This window comes from Mustelus asterias, chromosome 5 (assembly GCF_964213995.1).
Source record: "Mustelus asterias chromosome 5, sMusAst1.hap1.1, whole genome shotgun sequence".
Lineage (NCBI taxonomy): Eukaryota > Metazoa > Chordata > Chondrichthyes > Carcharhiniformes > Triakidae > Mustelus > Mustelus asterias.
The window spans coordinates 110,506,387-110,512,386 of NC_135805.1; positions in this window are offsets into that span (position 1 = coordinate 110,506,387).

Sequence of the window (6,000 nt, forward strand, 5' to 3'; positions counted from 1 at the left end):
ATTTACAGTGAGACTGGGGGAGTTTGATATTGTTACAGTGAGGCTGGGGGAGTTTGATATTTACAGTGAGGTTGGGGGAGTTTGATATTGTCACAGTGAGGCTGGGGGAGTTTGATATTTACAGTGAGGCTGGGGGAGTTTGATATTGTCACAGTGAGGCTGGGGGAGTTTGATATTGTCGCAGTGAGGCTGGGGGAGTTTGATATTGTCACAGTGCGGCTGGGGGAGTTTGATATTGTCGCAGTGAGGCTGGGGGAGTTTGATATTGTTACAGTGCGGCTGGGGGAGTTTGATATTGTTACAGTGAGGCTGGGGGAGTTTCATATTGTTACAGTGAGGCTGGGGGAGTTTGATATTGTTACAGTGAGGCTGGGGGAGTTTGATATTTACAGTGAGGCTGGGGGAGTTTGATATTGTTACAGTGAGGCTGGGGGAGTTTGATATTTACAGTGAGGCTGGGGGAGTTTGATATTGTTACAGTGAGGCTGGGGGAGTTTGATATTGTTACAGTGAGGCTGGGGGAGTTTGATATTGTTACAGTGCGGCTGGGGGAGTTTGCTATTGTTACAGTGAGGCTGGGGGAGTTTGATATTGTTACAGTGAGGCTGGGGGAGTTTGATATTGTTACAGTGAGGCTGGGGGAGTTTGATAGTCTCACAGTGAGGCTGGGGGAGTTTGATATTGTTACAGTGAGGCTGGGGGAGTTTGATATTGTCGCAGTGAGGCTGGGGGAGTTTGATATTGTCACAGTGAGGCTGGGGGAGTTTGATATTGTTACAGTGAGGCTGGGGGAGTTTGATATTGTTACAGTGAGGCTGGGGGAGTTTGCTATTGTTACAGTGAGGCTGGGGGAGTTTGATATTGTCACAGTGAGGCTGGGGGAGTTTGATAGTGTCACAGTGAGGCTGGGGGAGTTTGATATTGTTACAGTGAGGCTGGGGGAGTTTGATATTGTTACAGTGAGGCTGGGGGAGTTTGCTATTGTTACAGTGAGGCTGGGGGAGTTTGATATTGTTACAGTGAGGCTGGGGGAGTTTGATATTGTCACAGTGAGGCTGGGGGAGTTTGATATTGTCGCAGTGAGGCTGGGGGAGTTTGATATTGTTACAGTGAGGCTGGGGGAGTTTGATATTGTTACAGTGAGGCTGGGGGAGTTTGATAGTGTCACAGTGAGGCTGGGGGAGTTTGATATTGTCGCAGTGAGGCTGGGGGAGATTGATATTTACAGTGAGGCTGGGGGAGTTTGATATTGTTACAGTGAGGCTGGGGGAGTTTGATATTGTTACAGTGAGGCTGGGGGAGTTTGATAGTGTCACAGTGAGGCTGGGGGAGTTTGATAATGTCACAGTGAGGCTGGGGGAGTTTGATATTTACAGTGAGGCTGGGGGAGTTTGATATTTACAGTGAGGCTGGGGGAGTTTGATATTGTTACAGTGAGGCTGGGGGAGTTTGATATTTACAGTGAGGCTGGGGGAGTTTGATATTGTTACAGTGAGGCTGGGGGAGTTTGATAGTGTTACAGTGAGGCTGAGGGAGTTTGATATTGTTACAGTGAGGCTGGGGGAGTTTGATATTTACAGTGAGACTGGGGGAGTTTGATATTGTTACAGTGAGGCTGGGGGAGTTTGATATTTACAGTGAGGTTGGGGGAGTTTGATATTGTCACAGTGAGGCTGGGGGAGTTTGATATTTACAGTGAGGCTGGGGGAGTTTGATATTGTTACAGTGAGGCTGGGGGAGTTTGATATTGTCACAGTGCGGCTGGGGGAGTTTGATATTGTCGCAGTGAGGCTGGGGGAGTTTGATATTGTCACAGTGAGGCTGGGGGAGTTTGATATTGTTACAGTGCGGCTGGGGGAGTTTGATATTGTTACAGTGAGGCTGAGGGAGTTTGATATTGTCACAGTGAGGCTGAGGGAGTTTGATATTTACAGTGAGGCTGGGGGAGTTTGATATATACAGTGAGGCTGGGGGAGTTTGATATTGTCACAGTGAGGCTGGGGGAGTTTGATATTGTCACAGTGAGACTGAGGGAGTTTGATATTTACAGTGAGGCTGGGGGAGTTTGATATTGTTACAGTGAGGCTGGGGGAGTTTGATATTGTCGCACTGAGGCTGGGGAGTTTGATATTGTTACAGTGAGACTGGGGGAGTTTGATAGTGTCACAGTGAGGCTGGGGGAGTTTGATATTGTTACAGTGAGGCTGGGGGAGATTGATATTTACAGTGAGGCTGGGGGAGTTTGATATTGTTACAGTGAGGCTGGGGTAGTTTGATATTGTCACAGTGAGGCTGGGGGAGTTTGCTATTGTTACAGTGAGGCTGGGGGAGTTTGATATTGTCACAGTGAGGCTGGGGGAGTTTGATATTGTCACAGTGAGGCTGGGGAGTTTGATAATGTCACAGTGCGGCTGGGGGAGTTTGATATTGTTACAGTGAGGCTGGGGGAGTTTGATATTGTCACAGTGAGGCTGGGGGAGTTTGATATTGTTACAGTGAGGCTGGGGAGTTTGATATTGTTACAGTGAGGCTGGGGGAGTTTGATATTGTTACAGTGAGGCTGGGGGAGTTTGATATTGTTACAGTGAGGCTGGGGGAGTTTGATGTTGTTACAGTGAGGCTGGGGGAGTTTGATATTGTCACAGTGAGGCTGGGGGAGTTTGATATTGTTACAGTGAGGCTGGGGGAGTTTGATATTTACAGTGAGGCTGGGGGAGTTTGATATTGTTACAGTGAGGCTGGGGGAGTTTGATATTTACAGTGAGGCTGGGGGAGTTTGATATTTACAGTGAGGCTGGGGGAGTTTGATATTTACAGTGAGGCTGGGGGAGTTTGATATTGTTACAGTGAGGCTGGGGGAGTTTGATATTGTTACAGTGAGGCTGGGGGAGTTTGATATTTACAGTGAGGCTGGGGGAGTTTGATATTGTTACAGTGAGGCTGGGGGAGTTTGATATTGTCACAGTGAGGCTGGGGGAGTTTGTTATATACAGTGAGGCTGGGGGAGTTTGATATTGTTACAGTGAGGCTGGGGGAGTTTGATATTGTCGCAGTGAGGCTGGGGGAGTTTGACAGTGTCACAGTGAGGCTGGGGGAGTTTGATATTTACAGTGAGGCTGGGGGAGTTTGATATTGTTACAGTGAGGCTGGGGGAGTTTGATATTTACAGTGAGGCTGGGGGAGTTTGATATTGTTACAGTGAGGCTGGGGGAGTTTGATATTGTTACAGTGAGGCTGGGGGAGTTTGATATTGTTACAGTGCGGCTGGGGGAGGTTGATATTTTTACAGTGAGGCTGGGGGAGTTTTATATTATTACAGTGAGGCTGGGGGAGTATTATATTATTACAGTGCGGCTGGGGGTGTTTGATATTGTCGCAGTGAGGCTGGGGGAGTTTGATATTGTCGCAGTGAGGCTGAGGGAGTTTGATATTTACAGTGAGGCTGGGGGAGTTTGATATTGTCACAGTGAGGCTGGCGGAGTTTGATATTGTCACAGTGAGGCTGGGGGAGTTTGATATTGTTACAGTGAGGCTGGGGGAGTTTGATATTTACAGTGAGGCTGGGGGAGTTTGATATTGTTTCAGTGCGGCTGGGGGAGTTTGATATTTACAGTGAGGCTGGGGGAGTTTGATATTGTTGCAGTGCGGCTGGGTGGGTTTGATATTTACAGTGAGGCAGGGGGAGTTTGATATTGTCACAATGAGGCTGGGGGAGTTTGATATTGTTACAGTGCGGCTGGGGGAGTTTGATAATGTCACAGTGAGGCTGGGGGAGTTTGATATTGTTACAGTGAGGCTGGGGAGTTTGATAATGTCACAGTGCGGCTGGGGGAGTTTGATATTGTTACAGTGAGGCTGGGGGAGTTTGATATTGTTACAGTGAGGCTGGGGGAGTTTGATATTTACAGTGAGGCTGGGGGAGTTTGATATTGTTACAGTGAGGCTGGGGGAGTTTGATATTGTCACAGTGAGGCTGGGGGAGTTTGATATTGTTGCAGTGAGGCTGGGGGAGTTTGATATTGTCACAGTGAGGCTGGGGGAGTTTGATATTGTTACAGTGAGGCTGGGGAGTTTGATATTGTTACAGTGAGGCTAGGGGAGTTTGATATTGTTACAGTGAGGCTGGGGGAGTTTGATATTGTTACAGTGAGGCTGGGGGAGTTTGATAATGTCACAGTGAGGCTGGGAGAGTTTGATATTGTTACAGTGAGGCTGGGGAGTTTGATAATGTCACAGTGCGGCTGGGGGAGTTTGATATTGTTACAGTGAGGCTGGGGGAGTTTGATATTGTTACAGTGAGGCTGGGGGAGTTTGATATTTACAGTGAGGCTGGGGGAGTTTGATATTGTTACAGTGAGGCTGGGGGAGTTTGATATTGTCACAGTGAGGCTGGGGGAGTTTGCTATTGTTACAGTGAGGCTGGGGGAGTTTGATATTGTCACAGTGAGGCTGGGGGAGTTTGATATTGTCACAGTGAGTCTGGGGGAGTTTGATATTGTTACAGTGAGGCTGGGGGAGTTTGATATTGTTACAGTGAGGCTGGGGGAGTTTGGTATTTACAGTGAGGCTGGGGGAGTTTGATATTGTCACAGTGAGGCTGGGGGAGTTTGATATTGTTACAGTGAGGCTGGGGGAGTTTGATATTGTTACAGTGAGGCTGGGGGAGTTTGCTATTGTTACAGTGAGGCTGGGGGAGTTTGATATTGTTACAGTGAGGCTCGGGGAGTTTGATATTGTCACAGTGAGGCTGGGGGAGTTTGAAATTGTCGCAGTGAGGCTGGGAGAGTTTGATATTGTTCCAGTGAGGCTGGGGGAGTTTGATATTGTTACAGTGATGCTGGGGGAGTTTGATAGTGTCACAGTGAGGCTGGGGGAGTTTGATATTGTCACAGTGAGGCTGGGGGAGTTTGATATTTACAGTGAGGCTGGGGGAGTTTGATATTGTTACAGTGAGGCTGGGGGAGTTTGATATTTACAGTGAGGCTGGGGGAGTTTGATATTTACAGTGAGGCTGGGGGAGTTTGATATTGTTACAGTGAGGCTGGGGGAGTTTGATATTGTTACAGTGAGGCTGGGGGAGTTTGATATTTACAGTGAAGCTGGGGGAGTTTGATATTGTTACAGTGAAGCTGGGGGAGTTTGATATTGTTACAGTGAGGCTGGGGGAGTTTGATATTTACAGTGAGGCTGGGGGAGTTTGATATTGTTACAGTGAGGCTGGGGGAGTTTGATATTGTTACAGTGAGGCTGGGTGAGTTTGATATTGTTACAGTGAGGCTGGGGGAGTTTGATATTTACAGTGAAGCTGGGGGAGTTTGATATTGTTACAGTGAAGCTGGGGGAGTTTGATATTGTTACAGTGAGGCTGGGGGAGTTTGATATTTACAGTGAGGCTGGGGGAGTTTGATATTGTTACAGTGAGGCTGGGGGAGTTTGATATTGTTACAGTGAGGCTGGGTGAGTTTGATATTGTTACAGTGAGGCTGGGGGAGTTTGATATTTACAGTGAAGCTGGGGGAGTTTGATATTGTTACAGTGAGGCTGGGGGAGTTTGATATTTACAGTGAGGCTGGGTGAGTTTGATATTGTTACAGTGAGGCTGGGGGAGTTTGATATTTACAGTGAGGCTGGGGGAGTTTGATATTTACAGTGAAGCTGGGGGAGTTTGATATTGTTACAGTGAGGCTGGGGGAGTTTGATATTTACAGTGAGGCTGGGTGAGTTTGATATTGTTACAGTGAGGCTGGGTGAGTTTGATATTGTTACAGTGAGGCTGGGGGAGTTTGATATTGTTACAGTGAGGCTGGGGGAGTTTGATATTTACAGTGAAGCTGGGGGAGTTTGATATTGTTACAGTGAAGCTGGGGGAGTTTGATATTGTTACAGTGAGGCTGGGGGAGTTTGATATTTACAGTGAGGCTGGGGGAGTTTGATATTGTTACAGTGAGGCTGGGGGAGTTTGATATTGTTACAGTGAGGCTGGGGGAGTTTGATATTGTT